At 36.2% G+C, this 27,799-nt stretch overlaps 1 long non-coding RNA gene across 17 annotated transcripts; it reads right to left on the reverse strand.

The window, feature by feature from the left end:
* Positions 1 to 17,020: 17,020 nt before the first annotated feature.
* LOC104223544 (uncharacterized) lies at positions 17,021 to 26,983 on the reverse strand. Of its 17 annotated transcripts, none has more exons than XR_011406734.1 (8): positions 26,899 to 26,983; positions 25,964 to 26,023; positions 25,549 to 25,690; positions 25,403 to 25,453; positions 20,697 to 24,131; positions 19,597 to 19,844; positions 17,983 to 18,193; positions 17,021 to 17,254 (listed from the first exon to the last, which is right to left on the reverse strand). It is a non-coding gene; the product is annotated as an uncharacterized lncRNA (long non-coding RNA). The 17 variants fall into 17 exon arrangements; XR_710122.2 differs by lacking the exon at positions 25,549 to 25,690 and adding an exon at positions 26,530 to 26,562 and having other exon boundaries at positions 26,899 to 26,970; XR_710129.2 differs by lacking the exons at positions 25,549 to 25,690; positions 26,899 to 26,983 and adding an exon at positions 26,530 to 26,892 and having other exon boundaries at positions 20,697 to 22,424; positions 24,065 to 24,131.
* Positions 26,984 to 27,799: the final 816 nt, after the last annotated feature.

A 27,799-nucleotide genomic window follows, 5' to 3' on the forward strand; every position in this document is an offset into this window, starting at 1 on the left:
CGTCTCGTAGAGACAGTTGCTTGTGTCACCTCAATTGTAGCTGATGATGTTCCTACCACTTATAAAGATGCAGTCTAAAGTTCAAAAGAAGATAAGTGGAGGATTGCTATGAATGATGAAATACAGTCCCTTCATCAGAATCATACATGGAGATTGGCCAATCTCCCGAAGGGAAAGAAAGCAATTGGGTGCAAATGGGTATTTGCAAAGAAAGAAGAATTTCCTAACCAAGAAGATGTTCGCTACAAAGCAAGATTGGTGGCCAAAGGATATTCTCAAAAGGAGGGAATTGATTACAATGAAGTATTTTCTCCAGTTGTAAAACATTCCTCCATTAGAATTATGTTGGCTTTGGTAGCACAGTTGGATTTGGAACTAGTTCAGATGGAAATCTACATGACTCAGCCATGCGTTTTTACATGGAAACTTGGAGGAGGAAATCTACATGACTCAGCCAGAAGGATTCAAAGTTGCAGAAAAGAAAATATGGTGTGCAAACTTGAAAAATCGTTGTACGGATTGAAACAATCTTCTAGACAATGGTACAAAAGACTTGACAAGTTTATGTTACGGCAAGGGTACAAGAGAAGCAAGTACGATCATTGTGTGTATTTGCACAAGCTTAAAGATGGTTCATTTATATATCTTCTTCTATATGTTGATGATATGTTGATAACTTCCAAGAATTCGGAAGAAATTTATAAGCTAAAGATTCAACTGAAGAAGGAGTTCGAGATGAAGGATCTGGGTGAGGCAAAGAAAATTCTTGGCATGGAGATAATAAGAGATAGACGTAAACTCTCTTTATCTCAGAAAGAATATTTGAAAAGAGTACTACAATGTTTTGGCATAGATAAAAAGACTAAGCCAGTTAGTGCTCCACTTGCTCCCCATTTTAAGCTAAGTAATACTATGTCGCCAAAGGATGAAGCTGAACGAGAGTATATGTCAAAGGTACCATACGCAAATGTTATTGGTAGCTTGATGTATGCAATGGTCTGTACGAGACCTGACATTTCACAAGTTGTTGGAGTTATTAGCAGATATATGCATAATCCAGGAAAGGAGCATTGGCAAGCTGTGAAGTGGATTCTACGGTATATTCATAATACTGTAGATGTTGGGTTAGTTTTTGAGCAGGAAGGCAATCAGTCTGTAGTTGGATATTGTGACTCAGATTTTGCGGGTGATCTGGACAAACGAAGATCAACTACTGGTTATGTGTTTACTTTTGCAAAAGCACCAGTTAGTTGGAAGTCTACTTTGCAGTCAACAGTTGCTTTGTCTACAACAGAGGCAGAGTACATGGCTATTACAGAGGCTGTGAAGGAGGCAATTTGGCTTCAAGGGTTGCTAAAGGAGCTTGGTGTTGAACAAAAAGGTATCACAATTTTTTGTGATAGTCAAAGTGCTATTCAATTAGCGAAGAACCAAGTTTATCATGCAAGGACGAAGCACATTGATGTTCGGTATCATTTCGTACGAGAAATCATAGAAGAAGGTGGAGTCACGGTGAAGAAAATTCATACTACAAAGAATCTTGCTGATATGCTGACAAAAGTGGTAACTACGGTCAAGTTTCAACATTGTTTGGATTTGATCAACATTGTTGAACACTGAAGATTGAAGATGAAGACACAACTAAAATTTTGTTATTGAGAGAAAATTGAAGATGTGAAATTTTGTCAAGGTGGAGATTTGTTGAATGGCAGAAATCCCATATCGGTGAAGTACCAATTTTGGTTGGTACTTCACCCTATAAAAGGAGGCCTAATGTTTAGGATTTAAACACACCTCTCATTTGTCTTCTTATCTTCTTAAGGCATTTGTATCTTCTCTCTTTAGTATTATTTCACTTGTATTTTTGGAATGGAATAAAATATTGGTTGTGTCCGAGGAGTAGGCAAAATTAGCCGAACTTCGTAAATTCTGGTGTTCCTTTTATTGTTGCTTTATTGTCTTATTTATTATTTGGTGGCTGTCATAATTTTTGGTATAGTAGTTGTGACTTATTCACACTATATGCATTTGGCTTCCGCAACAATAGTAATACTAAATGCTCCAACATTTCTAATGAAATTAAAAAATAAACTATGTTGAACAACTCTGCTTTTTAGTATGTCGTGTTTAATATCAAATTCAAGAATATTTAACAATAGCAAGTTTAAGGTTTGAATTGCTTGCCTTTTGCATCTTTCTGGAATTGTAAAGTTCTGATTTCTATATTGAAGTTATGTTTGTGTATTAGTAAAACTTTTTGTAAGTTGTGTGGTGCCGGTACATGATAATTTTGACGGGACTGATGTGGAGCAACACTGTCATAAAGATCCCTTAAGGTCTCAAAAAAAGCAAGTGATGAGACTACTCCAGCTTCAAGTACCCAAAGTAGAGTAACAACATAGTAAATATAATTTGATCTTCCCTGCAAATATTGAACCAATTATGGCTAAATTATGTCATGTTTACTCTAATTTACATTTTATTTTCCTTTTTAGACATTATTTTGAGGTACAGTTACAACATGTAGTACATTGTACTACGTAGTCCAAATACTCAAGTATTTGTGGAGGCGGCATATATTTATGCCAAAAGGAAATGCAATTTGCTCGATTAACTCTTGAGCTTGAGGAAAACTATATGTTTGAACAAAATATATTGTTTCTAGATAGGACCTTATATTCTTTCTACTTATGCAAGAGGTAACTACTAAAATGGTCGAAAATTCCTTTAACTATTCACCTATAAAATTTATCATTTTATTTAGCATCAAATATGGGAGTGAAAGAGCGTGTCTACCTGAAAGAGCAATGTAGAACACATACATAGCAGGCTGCAAATAAAGTAATTGAAGTAGAGAAGATGGACAAGTTGAAAAAAATGGACAAGCATAAGAGCAAACACTTTTGTGTATAGTATGAATGCATAAGTCCCTCTTTCCATTTAGACCGTTTAAACTTGTGATTTGTTTATTGAGTTGATTTTGTACATGGTATATGCAGGGCCCATGTAATATGTTTTGCTCATAGAACGTCTATATTCCTAGACCCTAATCCAGTATATTTTGTATTCTTAGCAAGGTTGCTTCCAAAAGAGAAGTGTACTTTAGCTGAAGAGTTAGTAGTTTATTTACACTTTCACATGGATACAGTAAAAACTATTGCGAAAGGAAAAATCTGCCAAAAGGGTTTCCTATTTCCAGAATCCAATATCAAGTATGTTGTGGTTATATATATGTGTGTTTCATGTATTTATGCAGTGTTATAGTCTTTCTTCTCATACTTCATATTTGTCTTTGCTGACAGGATTACTCTTTGAGGGAGTATAACATGATTTAAAATTAAGATATCTAACACTTGGTTTGGCCTTATACTGCAAGAAGATAAAACTTACGAGCGACTTGTGCAGGAATGAAATATTTTGTCATAACTCTGCCGGTATTCCTCTTTGTGAGGCAAGACACTATTCTTTAACTTTTTTTAATCTGCTTCTGGCAAGAAAGATTGGCTTGATAAAGAAGTATGGTAATACTATGTTATTGAAGAGCCAGTGGTTTCGACCTAGCTGCTTAATTGGCATTAAAATCTAAATTCAGGGCATTATAGTCATTTTAGTATTAGCTGCATATTGAGGCGCATGTTAGGGTATCGGTGCATATGTGGAGTTTATTCATACGGCCACCACATAGTTGTGTTTGTACAGAGTAGTTCATCTTTTTTCATTCAATATAAGCTCTTCACCTTCCAGTCTTCTACTTCTATACCCTGTATATGCAATTGAACTGGGCATGGCTTTGTTTTTTGTGTACTTGCAGATCATCCATCCATCACCCTCCAATTCAAACCTTGGTGCTATCTTTGTCAAATCTATTGTAAGCTTCGAGTAATTTATATTCTACAAAATTTGGTGTCAAATTGTTCTTTCCATCCAAGTTTCCTCCAACAATGTCTCAGAGAGGTCGAGATGTTTTGGAGATTTGAGGGGGTTGCAGTGAGCTATTTTTATGAGGATTTTGCTCCTCCTTGGTCCTCCATGCCGATTGACCCCCATAGAATTTTTTTTTTACTAAAGGGTTGTTGCAGTATTTTCTCAATCATAGCTCGACTGATTCTGCACATGCATGTACTCACTAATTATTTTCTGTCAATTTTCTAACAGGTAATGATATTAAGAACTCAATGAGTATAGAGAAAGGCGATCGTCGCACGAACAACAGTCAGAAATATCAACCCATCAAACTAGGCAGAATTTTGAGGGGACCCTCAAAATTCCGTAGCAAGAGAGATTACAATGTCCCGATCTACGTCACAGTCATCGGTTCATCTAAAAATTATTTTTATTATACACTTATGTTATATTTTTACAAAATCATGCATGTGTATTATTTAAACTGCTTTGTCTAGCAACGCTACCCCAATAATACAGACGGTATCACCAGATCAAAGCCGAGTGAGTCAAGCAAAGCCAGCAGAGATACGAACTAACTTTCCCCTAGCAAAACACACGATTTTTCTTTGGATATAGGCACTAGAATTGCAAAATCATTAAATATATTGTACGCCCATAGAACAAACATTGTTCAAGAATACAACTCTCCGAACCGTTGCACTTGCCAACATTTGCTATCAGTACACACAAGAAATGCTCCGTAGTCACAATGCTCCCAGTAATCACAATGCCGTAATCTGCCATCAGCTAAGAAAACTCTACTATCATTTGTTACTTTATTTTTGTATAAGGTTACCATTCTGCCTTCCAATTTGTATAAGGCTACTATTCTACCTTTCGAGACTAAACTCTATCTCCATCTGCATCTGATCAAGGAGGAGAGGAGCATAGAGAAACTACAAGTGTTGATTATGATGATGAATCCATTGCTCAGAATTTTCGAAATGTGGCCAGGCAAGGAGACCTTTCTCCCAGACATTTGGAGAAGGTAAAATCAACAGCTAAAGGGAAAAAGAAGGCACCAAAGGATACATCCAGTCTGCCATCAAATGGAGTTCAAACTAGAAGAACATTAAATAAATCAAGTGCTCAGTAATGAAGGCAATCATAAGGAATGTAAGGTCAGTAAATACGATGCAAGCCTTTGAAAGGCTTATTACAATGCATAGAAGACAACACTTTGAATTTATAGGCATTCTAGAACCAATGCAACAGTCAAGAAAAATGGAAGGCTACAGAAGGAGGATCGGCTTAGCTACAGTAGTGGTGAATGTCTCCAACAAGATTTGGGCATTTATTGATGAAGTGTATGATGTGGAGATAGTATATAATATGGTGCAATAATTGACTTTGAGGTTGTTTCATACAGAAACTCATGTGACACTTATGCTCATAGTAGTTTATGCAAAGTGTGATGCTATAGAAAGAATAGAACTATGGGATTCTCTGTATGCTATGGCTAGTGACATGACAATTCCATGGTTGGTGGGGGTGATTTAAATATAATATGGGATGAAGAAGAAAAGTTTGGAGGTTTACCAGTGTCTATAAACGAAGTTGATGACTTCAGACATTGCATTACAACATGTAACCTTTCATATCTTGGTTTTAAAGGTAGTATTTTTACATGGTGGAATGGCAGGGCAGAGGAAGATTGTATTTTCAAGAGGTTAGATAGATGTCTTGCAAACTTAGAGTTTCAGCAGAGGTTCCCAGGTGTAGAAATCACACATCTATCCAAGATAGGATCTGATCATTGTCCTATGCTTATAAAGTGTGATATTTAAACTCCTCTAATTAAGAAACCTTTTAGGTTCCTTAATTTTTGGGTGAAGCATGAGACGTTTAAATCAGTAGTGAAAGCTAATTGGCAGGCAGATTTTAGTGCAGATCCATTCATTCTGTTCAATCATAAACTGAAGAAACTGAAGAAGGCTTTGTCTAGTTGGAGTAAATCTACATATGGGGATACATTTCAAAGGATTGCAATCTTGGAAGAAGTGTTTCTGGTACATGAGAGACAATTTGAAGCAAGGCCAACTCAACAGAAAAGGGAAACGTTACACTTGGTCCAGGCTCAGCTCATCAGATATCTTGCAATTGAAGAAGCCTTTTGGAAGCAAAAATCTGGTATGCTTTGGTTTAAGCATGGTGATAGGAACACTAAGTTCTTCCATGCTCAGGTAAATGGTAGAAGGAAAAGATTAAAAATTAGTAGAATCCAAAATAGTATGGGCAATTCATTAGAGGAGGAGGATCAAATAGCAGAAGAAGCTATCAACTTTTACAAGGATCAATTTACTGAAATTGTGGTTCCAAATGCCTTTGGTATTATTGATCAGGTGCCCTGTCTGGTAAATGAGGAGCAGAATGAAAAATTAAATAGCATGCCAACTACAGTAGAAATCAAGGCAGCAGTCTTTGGCCTTAATGGAGATTCTGTAGGTGGTCTAGATGGATTTATAAGAGCCTTTTATCATTCATGCTGGGACATAATTGGGGAAGATATTGTTCAGATGGTTAAGGTTTTTTTTTGTGGAAGGCAATTATCAAAGTGTGTGACTCATACAAATTTGGTACTCCTACCAAAAAAGAAGGAAATATTCAGCTTTTCAGATATGAGGCCTATCAGCCTAAGTAACTTTGTCAACAAAATATTCTCAAGGGTGATTCATGAGAGATTGGTTGAATTACTTCCTAATATGATTTCTAAGGAACAAGCTGGCTTTGTGAAAGGAAGAAGTATTGTGGAAAATGTGTTACTGACTCAAGAGATAATAACAGATATCAGGATAAGAACAAAAGTTGGACCAAATGTAGTGATTAAGCTAGATATGATGAAAGCCTATGATAGGCTATCATGGTTGTTTCTTACCAAAATGTTCAGGAAGCTAGGGTTTAGTGAGAGGTTCATTGGCTTGGTGTTTGATATTGTAGGGAATAACTGGTATTATGTGCTTGTAAATAGACAATCCCATGGTCTTTTCAAGTCATCAAGAGGGGTTAAACAAGGTGATCCACTCTCACCTAAATTGTTTATATTGGCAACAGAGGCATTATCGAGGGGTCTGAATGCTTTGCACTTGAACCTGTATTTTTGTGGATTTGGCATGCCAAAGTGGAGTCCAAAAATAAACCACTTGGCGTATGCAGATGATACAATTATGTTTTCGTCCTCTGATGCTACTTCACTACAGCTAGTGATGGAGATATTAAATTCATATGAAGTAGCATCTGGATAGAAGGTAAACAAAGGTAAATCAGTTGTGTACATGCATTATTCTACTAGTATGGATGTGGTTAGCAAGGTGGAGAGGATTACAGGCATAGGGAGGCAGAACTTCCCTTTCACATATCTAGGCTGCCCTATATTCTATTCAAGAAGGAGGATGGATTATTATGGAGGACTTATTACCAAAGTACTTGACAAGCTACAGTCATGGAAGGAAAAACTATTGTCAATAGGAGTAAGGGCAATACTAATTGCTCATGTACTGCAGAGCATGCCAATACATTTGTTATCAGCTGTGAATCCTCTAGGTTATGTAATAAACAAGCTTCATAAACATTTTGCTCAATTCTTTTGGAGCAGTTCTATTGGAGGAAGCAGTAGACATTGGGCATCATGGAATACCTTATGTATGCCTTATGAAAAAGGAGGAATAGGCTTCAGGTCTTTACATGATGTATCAAAAGCACTCTTCTACAAGCTGTGGTGGAATTTTCGTACAAAACCAAGCCTTTAGAGCTCATTCACGTGCCAGAAGTATTGTAAAAAATTCAATACATTAATTGTTCCATGGAGGAGAGGTTCACATGTTTGGAGGAAGATGTTAGAGTGCAGAGATGCAATTGAACAACAGATTAAGTGGCATCCAAAAATGGGATCCTCTCTTTTTTGGTTCGACAATTGGACAGGCCTGGGAGCATTATACTTTCTTGTCCCTCCTGAGTTTGGAGTATATGAGAATACACACAATGTATATGATGTGCTGGCTGATGGTGGATGGAATATGGAAAAGCTGATGGAAATTTTACCTGAAGAGTATGCTACTCACATTATCGAAAGGATCAGACCTCCAGTCGTGGAAGCTGACATTGACATACCATATTGGATGTTTGATCCTAGAGGATATTTTACTATAAGATCTTCTTGGTAATATATTAGGAGGAGAGATGAGCCTAGAGTAGCTTATAAAATGATATGGGTGAAGGGGATACCATTCAAAATTGCATTCTTTATGTGGAAGGTGTGGAAAGCTAAGTTGCCTTTGGATGATTTTATGCGTAGGTTGGGATATTTTATGCCTTCCAAATGTTGGTGTTGTGTAGAACCTCATCAAGAATCCATGTAATGTTGCAGTTGTGGTATGGAAGTATTTTTTATCTAGAGCAAGCATTGTTGTAGAGGGCTTGACACTGCATCAAGCTATAACTAAGTGCTGGACTGCACAGGTTATACCTAGATTGAAGCCAATTATGTAAGCATTGCCTTCTTGCATTATATGGGAACTGTGGAAAAGAAGAAATGATTTAAAATATGGGGATCAAGTATCAGTAAGCAGAGTTATATATCAGGTTTCAACTGATCTCCAATGCCTTGTTCAAACAAGGAAACCTGGCCTACAGGTTCCTTACAGGTGGCAGGACTTGATAACCATGATGGAGAATTACACACCAAGGCTGAAATACCAAAAGGTGATATGGGAACATCCAATGGAGAGCTGGATCAAAGTAAATTCAGATGGAGCATCTAAAGAAAATCCGGGGAGAAGTGCAATTGGTTTCAGTCTGAGAGATGAAGGAGGGGAGATTATTTATGCTCTTGGAAGGGAAATAGCTTAAGGGACAAACACAGAAGTAGAAGCAATTGCAATTGTGGAAGCTTTGAGATATTGTAGGTTGTACAACAATAGTTTATTTGGTTGGAAACAGATTCAATGTTTCCAAAGAACATAGTTGAAGGAATATGAAAACCACCATGGTGCATAGCCGATCAAGTGGAGGAAATTATGCAGTTGAAAGAGGGAATTGACTTTAAAATCACTCATATATTTAGGGAGGGAAATAGATTGTCAGATCACCTTGCCAATTATGCTCTTGAAGAAGGAAATATTGAATGTCATGATTTTTGGCAACTAGATTCACAAGGTAGAAGATTAGTGAACGAGGATAAGATGCAATGTCCATACATTCGAGTAAGGGTGGAAAGAACTTGAGGAAAAGGAGGCCAATGGAGAGAAGGAGAACTAGAGCATATTTGATATATCAACATACTCAAATCCTTAGGGAAGAGAGTATGTTGATGAATTTTTATACTAACATCGTTTTCTTTTTTGCAGGAATAGTTACTGTCTCTATGCCCTATTATTTGAGGAACTTCCAGCTGGTGGTATTAGTACTATGTACTCATTCCACTGGAAGGAAATCGAAGGTAGGCATAAGCATAGAAGGGAGGAGAATCACATTGTTGCCCAGATACAACACAAACTGCAGGAGAGTAAAATGTCCAAATCTGGAAACAAATGGGACGTGTGAAAACTATTGGATGAAGGATATAAGCTTGGGTAACACAGCAACACATACAGAGAATCAGGCATGAGTAAAGGAGCAATACACTGGGTATGAGGCATACCAGTCTGCCTACAGGTTCAGAAAGTCAAGTACAAGGTTTTCAAAAGCAAAAAAGAGGCCAAAAGAGATGAGATGGAGTAGAATGACAATGCAGAGTATATATTCATTATTCCAGGAGTGGCTTGGCACAGAAATAACACTTAGCTATAGGTGGAAATCACAGAAGAGAAGTTTCACAATTGACAAACATCAAATGTTGCCCAGATTTTCATTGACGATGCAGAGACTTTCAAGGAATTGTGGGAATATCTTCATATGCAGGAAAAGGTCTACGGTAGCATATGCAACAAGAAGGATACACAAAGATGAGGAGTGGGAAAGAATTACACATACTAACACATGGAACATGCCAGAAAATAGAGTACAAAAAGGCAGGATCAACACGATGCAATGCTGTTGTACAGAACTGGAAAATCATGTTGTGGCAAATTTTTGGACAACAAGGAGGTACTGCTATTGGTACACGTACAGGAGATATAGAGAAGCATGGGACTGGACATATACAAAGATTATGCAATACTTATCCATGACTCACAATGGTGCAAATTCAGAAAATGGCTACATGTGGTTCATTATTGTAATCATGCCTCACCAACTGACTAAAATTCCTTGGGTGGTATTAGCACCATGTACTCAATCCCAGGTAGTGAAGTCAGTAGTGAGCACAAGCATGACAGCATCGAGAGGCCCCAGTGATTTAGAGAAGGCATGTTGGTTTTGGAAGCGGCGGATAAATTGGAAGTTGTTTCAAAACATGGGGAACAGCCACAAAAGGATCGTGGTACAGTCTTGCTCATGGAAGAGCAGGGATTTTACACATGTGGATTTGAGGAAGCAATAACAGCAATATACACAACTATAATGCAGCAAGGACAGCGAGTTAAGAGGGAATACAAAGCAAGACAATCAAAAGCTCAAATATTTCATTTGTTTTTTGATTTTTCAATATATAAAAAAACTAGACCTAGGCTATGCCTAGTGGATTGTTAAAAAAAAGATACTTATTAGGGTCAAATAATATGAGAAAGAATTTATACTAAGCATGGATAGTATAAATAATTAACAGTTTATAGCAAAAAATAGCAGGTTTTTTCCTAGATAATATCACAGTTGGCCATTTACATTTCAAGGCATATAACAAAGTTCAGTCCACAGAAAAATACTGAGTAAAAGCATGCGCAAGTAAGTCGAGGTCGTACGGCCCGATCCAACATAAAAGTAAATTGTGCATTGCTGAGGATCGAACGACGCAATGTATATCTATGAAGCAATTACTCACAGAAATATCAACTTCTCGTTAAAAGGCCAAGAAAGATATTGTTCCTCTTACTAGTCTCATTTACCATAATCAACATGATTTACACAATCCAAATTAACATAAAGTTACAAGAATATCACATAGAGCATACTTTTGGGTCCTAGACTACCCGGACTTAGCATAATAGTAGCTACGCACGGACCTTCATCACCTAGTGCATACGTAGCCCCCGCATTTAGTAGCAAATTATTCAATTATTCCACCTATGGGGACAATTCCCTCTTACAAGGTTAGAAAGGAGACTTACCTCGCTCCAAAATGTACTTCCAATACCAAGAACGAGCCCAAACCCTCAATTTGGAGCCGAACGATCCAAAACTAGTTAAATGAGGTAGGAACTAGTCAATACAAGCTCACAAGATCGCATTCTACCTATTTAAGCAATTGTCCAACCTTAAACACAAGTTTTCTAAAATCCAACCCCGGGCCCATATGCCCAAATTCTGATATTTTTCGAAGAAAGTTTTTCTTTATAACCCAAGGATCAATAATATATGATCTGTACTTTATTTCATAATCAATTTTGTGGTAAAATCTAAGTTTTATCAAAACTCTAGGTTTTGCCCTAATCCCTTGATTTTTCCTAATCTTTAAGTGTTAATCTACCCAAAACTCAAGTATTAAACTTAGAAATAAGGGGGATGAGCTTACCTCAAGATGCTAGGTGGAAATCTCCTCTCAAGAGCTCCAAAATCGCCCAATACACGAGTGCATAATGGGCAAAAATAGTTGGAGCACGTATTACATGAAGCTCACTGCTTCAGTAATTTCCACACCTACGGTTCTGGGCCGCACCTGTGTGCGCCGCATCTGCGGAATCACCACTGGGCCGCTGGGCCGCATCTGCGAGATGCAAGTCGTATTTGCGGCTCCGCTTCTGTGAAAAGACAACCGTTCTGCGGCTTTGGGCCTGGCCACATCTGTGAGAGGTGGACCGCTTCTGCGGTCTCACACCTGCGACTGACCAACCGCAGGTGCGGTTATGACAGTAACCTGAAGCTTCAGCTCTTCCCAAATTTTCCAACTTCACTCGAGCCTTGTCCGATTGACGCTCAGGGCTCCCGGGCCTCGCCCGAACATACCGAGAAATTTGAAATCATGAAACGGACTCGCTCGAACCTTCGGAATGCCCGAAACAACATTAAATCTAAGAATCACCCCCTAAAATCAATTGATTCAAACTTATGAACTTCAAGTTCTTAAATTCACTTCTAATGTGCCGAAACGTACTTATACTACTCGGATTGACACCAAATTTTGCGGGCAAGTCTTAAATGTTATATTGGACCTGTACTGGGCTCCGAAACCAACATATGAGCTCGATACCAACGTGATCAATCATTATTTAGTTTCTTTAAATCCTTAGAATTTCAGTTTAACAATATTTAATAAAAATTTATTACTCGGGCTAGGAACCTCGGAAGTCGATTCCGGGCATACGTTCAGGTCCCATATTTTCCTACGGACCCTTCGGGACCGTCAAAATACAAATCCGGATCCGTTTGCTAAAAATGTTGACCAAAGTCAAACTAAGCCTTTTAAGAAAATCTTAAGGAATCAAATGAGCCTATTCAATCCAAACTCTTCCAAATCCCGAACCAACGATCCTCGCATGTCGTAAATTAGTTTAAGCAAGCGCGAAAAGTTTTATTTAAGGGAATGGGGTTCTAAAAAGTAAAACAACCAGTCGGGTCGTTACATTATGCATATAAACCACCCTTGGCAAAATTATCAAAATATTCTCGAGAGCGAGTTATGTGCACCAACTCAATATTATGTGTGGAATGTGTGTGATATGTGTGGTGGTCAAGGTGGTCACTTTCATGGTTGTGATTATATTTCTTATCTTCCCCCAACCTCTTACTATAATGGTTCTACTTTTTTGGTGAATTTAATAGGATCAAAGAACCGTGGGAAGCTGACCTGAAGAAAATCGAAGATATGTTAAAGCTGACCATGGATATGTTAAAGTGCCATGTGGAACAATATGATGAGAAACCATGGCAGATACAAAGGCAAGAGACAATTATTCACAACTTTGAGGCTCAAGCAAATAACTTAATTGAACCTTGTAAAGCGCAACTAGTTGATATTGTGGATAGTAGCCAATATGAGCATGAATTGGCTGCAGAAATTGCCATTATACTGGAGGATTTAAAAAAATACTGGGATGAGCTAGAGGAAAAGGCCAGAATAGAACACCAACAATTAATCAAACTAGATTTTGAGGATGCCGATGTCGTAGAAGATATACTAGAGTCAACCAAGGATATTGAGGATACATATTTAGTTGACTCTAATGTCATTAGTGTTGAGGATGTTGACAATCCCAATGTGTATGTAGTTGAGTGCATTGGTCCACACTCAAAGCATTTTTTCACATTGCATTTGGATGATGATATGGAAATAGATTCGTCTGATCCACTTGAGGAGTCAAGGAGTAAGGAACAAGATGCCTACATTCTGGAATTCTTTGTGCCAGAAAGTCGGGAATACATATCTCATCTAAAGGCCAAGAAGTGCAGAATACTACATTGTTTTATTGGGCCAGTCAGATTCGTTCCACCACACCAGGAGCATGATCATAAAGCAGAATCAAAACTTGGGGTCCAATTCATAAGTTCAAAGTGGAGGCAAGAAAGTGATTTGCGTCGTGCCACGACGTTAAATCAAGCTCTCGTTGGGAGGCATCCAGCTTTACTGCTTTTTTATTTTTTTTAATTGTATTATTTTTGTAGTGTCGATTTCTGATTTCTAGGAGCATGGAAAGCAAATCTATTGGAAGGATGCAACAGCAAACCAGATGGTTGGAACTAAGTGTGAGGTACCCACACAAAGGACCAAGCCTGAGAGAAGTCTGAGTATCCTATGAGTTGCTAGTGCTTCGGCTTTTGGCCTACCAGGGAGTTTTTTTACCCTCTTATAGATATGATGTGCATTGGGGACAATGCACAATTTTAAGTGTGGGGTGAGGAGATTGTATGGGTGACTTTCTATGCTATTTTAGCTGTATTGGTTTAATTGAATAATGATATTTTTTTAACGATTAGACTTTTCCCGACGATGGATATCCTAAACAATTTTTTTGAGGGATTTAAGTCTAAAGAAAAAAAAAGATTTTCTTGGTAGGTAGTGTAGTAATTCCTCCTTGGTTTTTCTTTGTGCCGCGATTCTTTTCCAAGAGTTTTGTTTGAACCGGGTGTAATTTTTTAGGAGTAGGAGCTAGTGTGAGATGAATTGAATTGCAGCGATATCTCTTAACTTTGTTATGCCTTGAGAATAGTTAGTACTTTGGTTGTGACGCTTAGGCTCAATTTTTTACTCTTGTAAAAGTACCTTAAATTGTATGATCTTAACTTTGCTTAACTGCTTTGACTAGAGTATCTTGATGAGTCTAATCCTGAGTGAGTTATATGCCATGTGTGTGTAAGGTTTTATGTTATTTTGTGCATTGCATTTGATGCCTAGAACTTGCCCCGTGTGTATGTATAGTGAAATAGTAGTTTTGTTCAGTCTTGGAAGTGATATAGGCATTTCTTTGTTGAACCAGATATGTATATTTTACTCGCCTAATTGTTATGTATCGTAGTTAAACCCTTTAAGCCTATAATCTTGTTTCTTTGGCAACCACATTACAAGCCTTACCTATTTATTTGAATTAACCATCTATTTGAACCTTTTAACCTCTCATAAGCACTTGAATAATTATGAACTTTGTAAAAGTTAAAGTGTGGGGTGATTGGTTTGGCTTTTGAGTGGAACTAATGAGATAAGGAGAAAGGCGCACTGTTTTGAAAAAGTAAGAGCCACTTGAATTGGAAAAGAAAAAGAAAAGAAAGAAAAAATAGTTGTATTTTTGCAAAAAAAATATTCCTTGATAAGTGGTGATTCTTATGTAATTGTGCTTAAAGAAGTATGGGGTAATATACATTAATGTGAAGGTGGAGTTTTGGTTTGATATAAGTGGGGTTTTAAATGTTAAAATGTATGTATTAAAGTGCTTAGGGAGGTGTAGTCACTCTTATATCTAAATGTATCGTACCCATCCCTCAGCCTACATTACAACCAAATAAAGTTCTGCTTGATTCTAGACTGAATGAGCTCCATTAGTAGAGTAGTACACTACGGGCAAGACTATGGTGCATCTTTTGTGGCATATGAATGTCGTTTCTGAGAGTGAGTGAACTCTTTCTATCTTGAGTTCCTAATTGTTCTTAAATTTTATTGTGTGGAACTACTCTCTTTTGTTGTATGAGGGCACTTGATTCATGAAGGAAAGGTAATGTCAGTGAACTATATGTTAGAGTAAGTGGGTGAGTTGTGAATAATGTGTGGTACTTGTGAGTCAAATTTTGAGGTGAAGATGTTACGCTTTTGTGCTTAGTCTATTTTAAAAATTCTTGGTGTGATAAGTTAGGAGCATTGTTTAAAAAGGTCGTGTCTATATAAAATGTAGTTTGATTGCTCGAGGACGAGCAACGGTTTAAGTGTGAGATGTTGATGTGAGGCTAGAAACCTGTATTTTAGCCATAGTATTACATTCCAATTACTGCATTTTTATGTGTTCTTAAGCTCAAACGATAGTGAATTACACTTAGTACGTGTTTTATGCCTTGCAGGAAGTGATCCCGAGTCAAAAGTTAATTTGGAGCTAAATCGATCAATCTGGAGCTTTGAAGTCTGAGTGAAGCCCAATGCATTAAGGCGGGATCGTGGTCGGAGGTCGTGTACCAAGTCTGGATGTCAAAAGAGGATGAAATAATTTCACTCTGGGAAATTTACACTCCGCATCTGTGCAATTTTCCAACAGTCGTCAGAAAATAGCTCTCTGAACTTCCCTACAAGTGCACCACATTATGTGTCGCAGCGTGTGGCGCGCCTGTACAAATTTTATAGAGCCAGAGTCCTATTTCGCGCAAGAAAAGGTGTTTCATCTGGGCCCAACCCTACTTGGTATAAATACATGTAAAAACGCTATTTTGAGGAGGGGAACATACTTTTGACACACTTTATACCTAGGGAGAGCACGGAGCTGCTGTGGAGGCCGAGATTTGACCTAAGGAGACAAGAAAACACTAGGGCAAGGCGGAGAATTCTTCTACGAGTTTTCCACTTCCTTCTTCCCATTTCCATTATTGGTTATGAATTCTAGTATTGTAGTTTTGCATACTATTATGAATAGCTAATTTGTTATCTAGGGTTTTGATGGAACCTATTGGAGGATGATTTTATTGTTATGTTAATATAAATTTGCTGTAGCTTTTTCCCTATTTGTGCAACTACGTTATTATTGTGGTTGGTTGAAGGGCTCTCAATCGACTGTGCCTATTTAGTATGTATTACTCGGAAGAGAGTACATATTTAGGTAGTTGAACAACATCACTCTTAACGTATATGAGGGATCAATACAAAGGGTTTAAAGGTGGGATTAGGGATAACGAAACATTGGGTGCGATCCGAGTGAGCCGTACTTAATGCCAGCTAGCGTAATTCGGGAGAATATATCTAGTAAATTGTGGTAGTTACTCGGGAGAGAGTTACGACAGTCAAAGCGCTCATGATCGGTAGAGAATACTTAGGCGAATTTATAGAAAATGCAGCAGAAAGGATTCCGACAATAGGAAAAATAATAACTCTAGACTTTTAATCTTGTCTCCAATCCTTATCCTTGTTAATTCATAGTTTTACTGCTTTGTAGTATTTGTTAGTTAATTAGATAAAAATAAACATTATAATCTTTATTATTAGAAAATTGTTTGGACTTATGTTTCTTAGCGATATTGAACAATTGTAGCTAAGTTTTAGTTCTTTGTGGATTCGAATTCGGACTTGTAAACCGAATTATATTTGCAACAACCGCTTAATCCTTTTTATAAGGCATAGTTAGGCGCGATCACATATCATTAATGAAAGAAAATAACAAAAGGAATAGAGGAAAAGTTAGGTGCGATCAAGCAAAAATACATGATTTTACTTATAATATTACTAGATGGGCGTGCCCGTGCTATGCACGGGTGCCTAATGTCATTTTTCCTTTATTTACCAGGGCAACTACTTCTAATGTATCCACGACCAACCATTTACTTAACATGTAATAAGTGCGTGCAAACATGGGCATCTATATGGCCTTCGAAAATGAATCAGTAACCCTCTTAAAATACTTCATACATTTCTAAATTTACATTCTGCAGATTTCATTCACATTGATATCACAAAGCATTCCCTAAATGTTCCACGAACATGCTGAAATTACAACAACATATCAAACATCATTTGTCCTCAAGCATAGTATCAATTGCTTCATATCATCTCTGGTGCATGATAGGAAATAAGAATGTGCCTCGGGACGAAATGAAACTGCAGTTAACCAAAAGATCAAGGTTAAATGTACCCATAAATATGAAAATTTTGAATGAGCAGGAATGATGATGCAAACAAAATATATACCTTGATACTGAGATAATAGCAAAGTCAGATTATACATATGCTTTATATACAAACTAATGATCAGTTGATCCAACTTGAAGCCAAAGAACTCGTGTCTAGCTGAATACATTTGAAGATGCATATTTTAACTCTGGCATAAGGATTTACCTTTAATTATATGAGCTTATAGAGATCTTTGTAGTAAAAAATTTAAAATAACAAATTTTGATTCAACAGAGCGTATGATGGAGAATCAAGAAGCATGATATGCTTGACACCTCCTAGCACAGTAGTGAACTGCTTTAGTTAAAATCTTAGAAAAGCCATGCCAAACGATAGTACCTAACACTACCAAATCTATGTCTGTTGGCTTAAAAAGCTCACACTCAGTGACAACTACAATGGTAGATATTTTGTAAACACGGAGATCATGTAATCACTGTGTGCACGTTTTACCCTTTTCAAAAATAGGAATTGGATGAACCGCATTTTTCCTCTTGCAAAGCACATCTGTTGGCTTAAAAAGTTCACGCTCAGTGACAAATGGTAGATAGTTTGTAAACATGGATCATTGGATATCATGTAATCACTGCGTGTACTCACTCACACACAAGGCACATATATAAGGAAAAAGCAAATAATAAACTTGATAGTCTAACCTGTTTTTGAAGTAGAACAAGAGTCTCCAGTAATAACGTTACCCTGAGTTGCAGATGTTGACTCGACAGGATTGACCCAATTTGTATTTGCAATAAGACGATTAGTTGTTGCCTCTCTTTTTTGATGCGGCATTGCAACAGAAGTGCGTTTTTTTCAGCTATAGCGTGTTTGGTATTGTTATCATGTCAGCACTCCAAATAGCTTGCCAACCTACATTAAAATGATCACTCTTTTTTATCAGATGGAAACAAATATGTATAAAAGACAGAATACAGTAATACTAAATACCTGCCAAACTTTTTTAGCAGGTGCTATCATTGGTCATATATTATTTTCCACAAAAATTTTGAAGCAAGCAAAAGATAAAACTTACAGTATATGATAGATACGTGACAGCAAAATATAAAGCGCTACGACATGGAATTTCAATTTTTCGCCAATAAGAACTAAGGAAAAACTTAAAAGGTAAATACTGATCAAAGTAAAAAAATCCATAAGCTTTTGATAGTAAGAAATTTGTGTAAAGAAATAGCAGAAGAAGAGTATTATTCGGAGACCTTCTGCTAGCCCAAGAAATTTGCAGAGATGATATAGCAAAGCGAATGGAGATCAAGTTATATATAATTTCACATGGAGATTAATTACTTCGACACAAAAGACCCACAAGGCGAGCGAAAAAGGAAGAAACTAACTGAAATAAAACCGTCTTCTGTTGGCTAGCCCAGCTTTGGTAACATCATATTCAAATGAGTTTTGGTAAGGCTAGTTAAGTGGGTATAAGAGCTCCGTAAACTTAAGCTAATAAGCTATTACCCATTTTTCATTTTATAAGACCAGATTTCTTTCAACCAAAAAAAAACTTTCAAACTGCCTAAAAAGAAATGCACACAGGTAGGCTTTCACAAATCATTTGGGAGTATCAAGCATTTTATCTCAATACTCTAACAACTAAATTTCAGTAAATTAAAGAAGTTCAAAAACAGAAATATTCAAACACGTCTAAAATCTGGGGTGGGAGAACAAAAGGAAAAGAGAAAAAGTCTGTTGTAACCTATAGGGGTGCTGCGTTTTCCTAGTAAACCCGTTCTCCTTTGAGCCCTCAGGTCTACTTATACAAAAAAGAGTGCGTTTCGAAATCACCAAGACACAAGTGGACTTGGAAAGATACTACCAGTAAAGGCAGTGGCAGAGCTATTTATTGGGAAAGGAATCAACTAAATCCCCTTTGTTGAAAAATTATGGTATGTGAAAAGGAGTGTTTTGTCTATTTAAATATTGTTGATTCCCCTTGGCAAGTGGTAATTGTTGCATTCTACCATTTTTCTAATCTCATGATAGCATTTTTGGCTCTGCCACTGAGTTAAGTAACAACAATATGGACTAATGTTCAAAAGATTAGCTTCAATCGACACTATTCTAAACCATAGAAGATTTTCAAATTTCAAGCACTGATTTCACATCTTTTTAATCCAGGCAGTGAGAGATTCTCACATCATGAGGAAACAGTATCTGAATATATGTAATTCATTCAAAATTGGCTACTATTAACAGATTTAGTACGATAATCTTCTGTTAACAACTGTCATAATTAATTCACAAGTTCATTTTCATACCTTGAATTCATGAAACTAAGTTTTTCATCACGTGTGCTGGTAAAAGAAACCCTTAAATTTTCAAACTATAACGCCCAATGTAAATGTTGCACTGTCTTTAGTTTTAAATGTCATAGAAGTACACATCTGAGCTCCTGAATTTGAGCTTGAGCAAGCCACCATCTTCTTCTGTTCCTGACTTTGTCATTGGCTGAATAATTCAACTTTAATGCTTTGCCACAGTTCATGTTGTATTGCAGCTTTAGGTTCTGAAAACACCGATTGATACAATGAGTTATCCGCCATTGTATTTGTAATACTCATCCTGAACTCAATTTAGTATCGATACACAGAACCATAACTATCAAACGTTCAGAAGAATCTCATCATTTAATCAACTACATCGATATTAAGCTTCTTTGTTGTCATGTCAAGTGTAGCCATCTAACTATACGACAACAAAATTTAATTTGTTAATTTTGACAATTTAAAATAGAGACACATTTTTGGATAAAAGAGCAACCTTTTTCTTCAACTATATATGTGCGTGTGTATGTGTATGTTTATCATGTACAGCTTTTTGTATTAAATCAAATTTACATTTGTTTTAGTAGCTATCCAACGGTTTTAACATCATTTTAAATTATATATGGACACAGAACATTAATGGATACCAGTAACTAAACCAAATATAATTTAAATCCCTGCAACCATGAGATTAAAGGTATCAGTGTTGAAGCCTTCTAAATTCTTGATTCAGAATGATATTTGAGTAGGGGTGGGGTGGCAAAATGGTTTAAAAAAAACAATTAACCACCCATATTATCCACTAAAAAATGGGTTGGATAATGAACTTTTTAAAAACGGGTCAAATATGGATAAGAACCATATTATCCATTTAGAAAATGGATAACCAATGAATAACCAATGTGTCTAACTTTTACATTTGTAAAGCCTCAAATTGGGGGTTCCTCAAGGTAGGGAAACTAAGAATTCTCTCAAAAGTGATCATATACAAGAAGTCAGTTAATATGAGTTACCCATATTATCCGTAAGTTAACCCGTTTTTTATCCGTATTAAATATGGGTCGGGTCGGATAATTAATCCGCTTTTTCATTACCTGTTTTCGACACGAACCATATCCGACTTGACCCGCCCGTTTGCCACTCCTATATTTGAGCAACAGCATATCTTCATGGACTCTCCTGTCTAACAGGGATTACTTCACAGGTTAATAAAGGATGCGAGAAACTATACCAAATGAAAAGTAATTTTCATTCCATCGCGAAAGCGACACATAATCATGAGCAAAGAAACCTAACAGAAAATTAAAGTCCAATTCACCTCTTGCAAACATATCATCAAGAGTCCACTCCAAATTAGTAATCAATAATAACGAAAAAAATCTTCAAATTAATATGATTCATGTATAAATCAGGAACAATTACTGACATGCATGTAAAAAATCTAGCAAGACATTATTAAAAAAGAATAGGGAACCAACATGCATGTACATACGATTAAAAATATAGAAATTGCAATAACAAAGAAAAGATTACACAAAACCAACTCCGAAAACAGAGAACTCACACCACACAAAATGGACAAACTCTAAGAAAATGAGGAATAAAAATATACATGCGCTACACAACACTCACACGGCCAAGCACAAATACATCAACACTCCCATTTAAAACCAAAAAAAGGGCAAAAAGAAAAGAGGAAGAAGAGCTACTACAATGGTGAAACAGGGAGGAACATAAAATAAAAAGAAACCAAAAGATTAACATTAATAAAAGTAAACAAAAAGGAAATACAGAAGAAGAAGAACCCACCATAGAAAGAGAAAACAGAGAATAGCTGAAGAAGAGGCACAACGAGAGAGAGAGAGTGAATAATGAAAATGAAAATAAGAAAGGACTAACATGATTACAAAATTCACAAAAGCTAATTTAAGAATGACATGGGTCTGTCCACATAACAGTGTGAACTATCAAATGACACGTCAATTTGCAACAAATGAGCAACGACTTGTAAGATAGGCTTTTTACCTACGCTGCAATGACGGGAATGCCCTTCGTCGTACTGAAGGGCTTTCTCTTATTAAAAATCTAAAGGAGGAGATAAAAGACGAAGAGCGGAGTACTCACTTGTCAGCCAGCGAGCAGAAAGATAGCAGAAAAGAGAAGCCGGAAAGACAAACCCAAGCGGAGCAGAGCATCTTCCAAATATTATTGTCAAAACGCAGGAGTTGCAGACCTAGAAAAATAGCCCACAGCTTCCAAACCAAAGAGACCAAGAGGCGCGTATCGATGAGAGAGAAAGAGAGCGCGAAGGAAAAGGTCAAAAACCGCCGTTTGTAGAAAGCACAAAGTCGGCAAGGTAATTAAAAAAACAGAAAGACCTAAATACCCCTAGTTTCTATGCTAAAAAGGGACTTAATCGTAATCTAGAAGTAGGACGACGAAAACCCCAACTCCGCTTCTAAATAGTATACTAGATAGAGATGCCCGTGCAATGCACGGGCCCAACATGCTAAATATTTGGCCAGTATTTCTTTCATGCTAATATTGTGCAATGCTGGTGCTAGTAGAAATAGTGCTTCTTATAGAAATCGAAATAAATAACCACAAGAAAAAAAGCATTGTGTACAACATAGACACAGTAGGGCACTTTTTGGTACCATATTATTTGCAAGAGAGTACAAAAGTATACTTAGATCTCGAGTACTAAAGTCCAACCATAGTCAAGTTCATGACTGGGCTTTGTTTGCAATCAGCTATTCTTACGGCGATATGCGAATGACGAACACATCTGAAAATGCATGGAAGAAGCCACGCGGAACCACCTGCACTCGGAGGAAAAAAGAGTAAGAAGACAAAAACAATGCTTGAGCCAAGGAGTCAAGGAAGCATAAGAGAGCATCCTACTGAATTAAAACACTAAATTACTTTTCTGCAATAATGGGTATCGTCACAACTTCTAACTGTCATATACATCATAACTGTCACATACATCTTGGATGAACGTGTTTGTAGCATTATTTTACTAAACTTGCAGTTCTTGCTTCATGAAGAAAAATAATACCTTTTCCGACAGGATATTTAAGAGTTGGTCAACCCATTTTTGCAATTGGAGAGGCACTTAGCAACCAAATATGAGCACCATACTTCACCTTCTAGAAAAATAGCCCTAGCAATAGGTTAAGCAATAACACTTTAAAGTTGCCTCAATGGCATATCTGGTTCACCTTAACGATAGACTTGTTACACCTCTGCTACTATGATCTGTATGAGTAACTTGCACTCGATCCATTCCAAAAATAAAACATGACACAATTTTCACAAAAGAAAAAATTCCTCGCTTATTCAAACATCCCTCAATTTAAGTCTTCAAAAAGAAAATTGATAAATTTAGAAGCTATGTGAAAGATACCACCAAACATATATTGGAACTATGATCTGAGAAATTAACTTCGATGGTTCTTCAAATAGTAAGCAGGACAAACCAAATGAGGAAGTGATGTACCTTCAAGGATTGCTCTATTCCTAATACTAATAGAACTCCATTTGCTTCTTCACTTCCAACATTTTTGCTTTAGTGCAGCAAAATTTTGTTGTAATGGGACAATGAAAAAGAACCTCACTTGTGAATAAATGGAGGTTCCTATGATTACAATGATAGCTCCAAGTGCATTGGTGAGTCGAACTTATATTTGGAAGATTATGATGGAGGCAACAACGACAGATATCCGCTTTATTGCATTTCTATGCTAACTAACAGGTGAGAAATCTCATCCAATGACATAAAACAACTGGTTATATAAGTGAGAGAATATGTTCTATGCTGATACTGAATACCAAAGCCAAAGACAAAGCTGTTATTAGGATACTCACAAAAATGATTCATGAAAAAACTTTTAACATAAACATAAAAGTAATAAAATCTGTCAGCAATGATATTACAAGAGCTATCACATAGTTTAGTAAATGATTCAGAAGTACGCAAGAGAGAGCTAAAAACTAAGGCAGCATCCATTAATATAGACACAAACATAGTATCCATTATCACCCCTTATATATAACTGATGCCCATGGGAGCCTAGAGAAAACGGGATTAATCTAAAGCACCTTCAGTTTCTGTCAACATTCTAAAATAGTCAAACAAAACAGCCATGATTCAAGTAATATGGAGAATGATGTAAACCACCTCAAACTTATGCAACCAAGAGAATTAATATATAACATTATTACAACTATGCATCGGCAAACAGTGGGAGCATGCATCATGAGAAGTGGAAGTTGTCAATCCTCGCCAAACAAAATCGGTTCCTATTTAAGAGAGCATGTTTGGCCATCTTACTACCCTTCTATTGCAATAGTGAAAAATTAATTGCTAAGGACCTATAAAGAAGAACATAAAGATCAAATATTGAAAGAGAAAAATGCAACAGAATGAAACAAAGAAGAAAGACTGGAAAAGGTGCACCTTAGCAACCCAAGCAAACATACATCACTCTCAGCTGGATGAGCTACATCATTCCAAAGCACTCATCCTGCAGATAAACAATAAAAGTATAAATTTGAGCCAAATATACCAGATGACATTGCTTCGAGAACAAAATCCTTTGAAAGACTTGATGGATAGTGAATTTTTGTTTGCTTGTAATTAATTGTTTTCGTTTGACGTTAAATCAATCGTCTTATATTTACTTTCATCGAAGAAATTAATGTATCCGACTTGTATCCAAAATTAACCTTCATTGAATCTCGAAAACCCTCTTTAAGTTAATAACCTCTACAAAAATAATAATATTTCATGGTCCCGACAATATTGATTTAGAGAGGTTCTACTGTATATGGAGCAGGCTAGCAGACTGAGAAATCAGTTTACCAAGATATAGAATGAATTCATACATGCCTGCAGTTCATCACCATATTGCTCTTTTGTGAAAACACTATTTTCAAAATTCAAGGTTGTAACTCTGAGTGCAGCAAGATGATATAATTTTGAGACATTTTTGTACTTGTGTGTGATCGAATAGTTTATAGTCTATAGAGTTACCAATTCACTAATTAAATCTCTCATTCTCCTCCCTATTTCAAGTTGCCCACTGCACCATTCTAAGAAAACATAACTTGGTAATCTAGCACAAAGAAAAATCATTCTTTTGGGTTGATTGTAAAGAAATATTTTCTTCTTACTATTATATTTATGACTAAGATCAACTTTCAAACTGTAAATTACAGACATGCCCATCACAAAATTATCACCCCCAAAATTTTATCTTAACTGATGAAGTCAGAAATAACAATATACTCGGACCAAGCCTCTTAATATATATATTTTTGAGCATACAGAGAGCCTAATGGGACGTCGTGAGTATCAAAAAGTCAGGATGACCTTCCTGAAGTGAGTAATGTATTTTAAAGCAAAACTCTTGTACTTGAGGTGCACAAATCTTCTCATACTTGCATCAAATGTCATAAACACAGTCCGAAATTCAATCTCTTACAATAAGATCATCATGGAAAGCTGCTTATAGCCACTACAATAGTTGACTTTGCAGACCATCACATATGATTTAACTAAGAGTCAGATACAAGGTGCTACAAAGTAAATGCATATAACTCGGGAATAGGCTCACCCTAGGTAAATTTCTCCAATAAGTAGAAGCGTATGACAAGAAAACCTTCAAATAGAATAGTCTTTACTATGATACAGATATACATTTTAAAGATTTATCATACTAATAATGTGAAGCATTTACCACAAAGTTGTACAAATTCCACAATGAAGGAACCTCAATAAAGGGATACACTTCACCTCTGTGATGTCAATGAAATTTCTGGATAAAAATAATCTCACATCTTCAAGCTGCAAAAGCCAAAAAGTATTATAAAGAGAATCTTCTCATCAGTCAAAAATGCAGTACAAGAAATAATAACAAAAATGATGGAAGACTATTTAACCTCACAAGAAAATAAGTAACCATTACGAAGTGAAAAATTACAGCTGATAGTACATATGTGACTGCCAATAAAAGTAGCTTCTTATCAATGTTTCAAACTTCATACTGAGTGGAAATGTCACTCTTTTGAGGGAAGTTAATACCTGAAAATTAGTTTTAGCATATCATAATATTGACAACTTAGAAACTGGTACAAACAGATAGACTAAGAGACTATCGGGGCTTCGTCTATCTTTCTTTCATTGTTGGACATCTGTTTTTCAGGCATTTGATAAAATTCCTTTAAAAATAGAGTCTACATTTTGTAATCTTAATATTTTAATTTATTCCTAAAGTAGCTAATCTATATAACATAAAATAAAATATAAAGCACAATCATTTTGTATTATGATTAAGCAAGCAGTGCACAAAATTACCTCTTACAGTTGTAGTAGTATCTCTTTTTCCCCATCTTGAGCGACTTCCACTTCAAAAGCCTGTGAAATAAAAATGTTGTGATCACTATATTCTAACTAAACGGATCACAAACGTTCGATTATGTCATGTATTGAGGAATTAGAATTCACTGAATATGAGTAGTGAAAATATGTAAACACATAGACCAAAACTCTAAAAGGGCAATCTGGTTGCAGAATCGTCATGGCCCTATGAAAGTAAAATTAATTGATTGTGAAAAAATAAAACATGCATGAGCAAAACAGACAAACTTACGGTTATGCACGCAGAAATCCAACCAAAAATTACCCCAATTTCAAGATGTTCAAATATCTTTTAAAAAAATAGATTGAAACACATGAATGGCTGAAGAAACAGAGGTAAACTTAAAGAAGGTTATATTAGTATTAGATAAAATCTTGTAATTTTACAACTAAAGGTACCAATTAAATAATAACAAATCATTTTAACACGCAAAAATATCATCACCTACATGTAAAATACATCATCAACTACATATAAAAGGTAAAAGGCACCAAATAAATACCTTGTCTACACATTGTATGTACTCCTGTAAAGGCTGTCAAACAATCAATTACATGCATGAGCAGAACCCGTACAGAGAACATGAAGAAAAACCACCAAAAAGTCATTAAAGAAATCCATTCATGATTCGGTGAAGAGAAACATAAAATAAATAATAGCTGCTGAAACAGATTATCTGAACCAACATCCAACGCCTCAAGATTATTTCTTAATTCGGTCCTCTTGATTTGTTCATGGTATGCAACTAATTAGAAACAATTTTCCTCTTCAGAAAACCCAAAATATATTTAGATTGAAACAAAAAAGAAAGGCAGCCAGAAAATAATACGCAAAGCTGCAAAGCAAAGGGTAAGAAGAACAGCAAACTCACCAAAAAAAAAAAGGAAAGGAGATGTGAGGCGTTCTCTCAAAAGGGCAAAGAAGAACCCAAATGAAAATCTGAAGGAAATAGAAAAAAAAAAAAAAAAGGCCAAAACCTAAACACATGCGGTGTTTAAAATTGGACACATGGAAGTCTATAAGACAATTTTTACCATAATGCCCCAATCTTAGAGATCACATTTAGGGAAGTGCCCTTGGTCGTACCAAGGGACTTTCACTTATTATTATATATAAATATATATATAGTTAAAAGTAAAAGGGGAAAACACAAGAGTACATATAAAAGTGAAACTATTTACCCTGCCCTATCCATTAAAGAATTCTACCCGCTAAATAATTATAATCTCCTACCCATTTAATAAATAAACGGGAATATCAAAATAATTACCCCACGCTTAATGCCCTACCTATAAAAACGCAAAAGTTGCTCAAAATTTCAGAAAATCAGCGCACAAAATTGAGATTTCCACCGACATTTCCTAATATGAAGATCACTAAGTGTGAAAAAACAGATCGAAGATGTTGATTCGCATCTTCTTTTCGGAATTTGATTTTGTTGTTGTTTTCAGATTTTGATTTCGCTGTTGTTTTGATTTTGATTTCGAAGCTAAACTTCTGAATTTTAGCTGAAAATTCTAATCTAGGTTTGGAAATCTGGAGATCTAGAAGTTTGATTTCGAAAAATCTGTTGCAGCTATATACTGTTGAAATTTCGAACACTGTTGATTTCGAACACTATTGAAATTTGCATTGTTGAGATTCAATTTTAGACATAAAAGTGATTATAACTTCAGAATCATGGAAAATGTTCCAATTCTGCTGCAGCATAGTGGAGAATGGGATGATAATAATAATTTCATAAATTTTCATGTTGATGCAATTCTAATAAA

This window comes from Nicotiana sylvestris, chromosome 4, assembly GCF_000393655.2.
Source record: "Nicotiana sylvestris chromosome 4, ASM39365v2, whole genome shotgun sequence".
Lineage (NCBI taxonomy): Eukaryota > Viridiplantae > Streptophyta > Magnoliopsida > Solanales > Solanaceae > Nicotiana > Nicotiana sylvestris.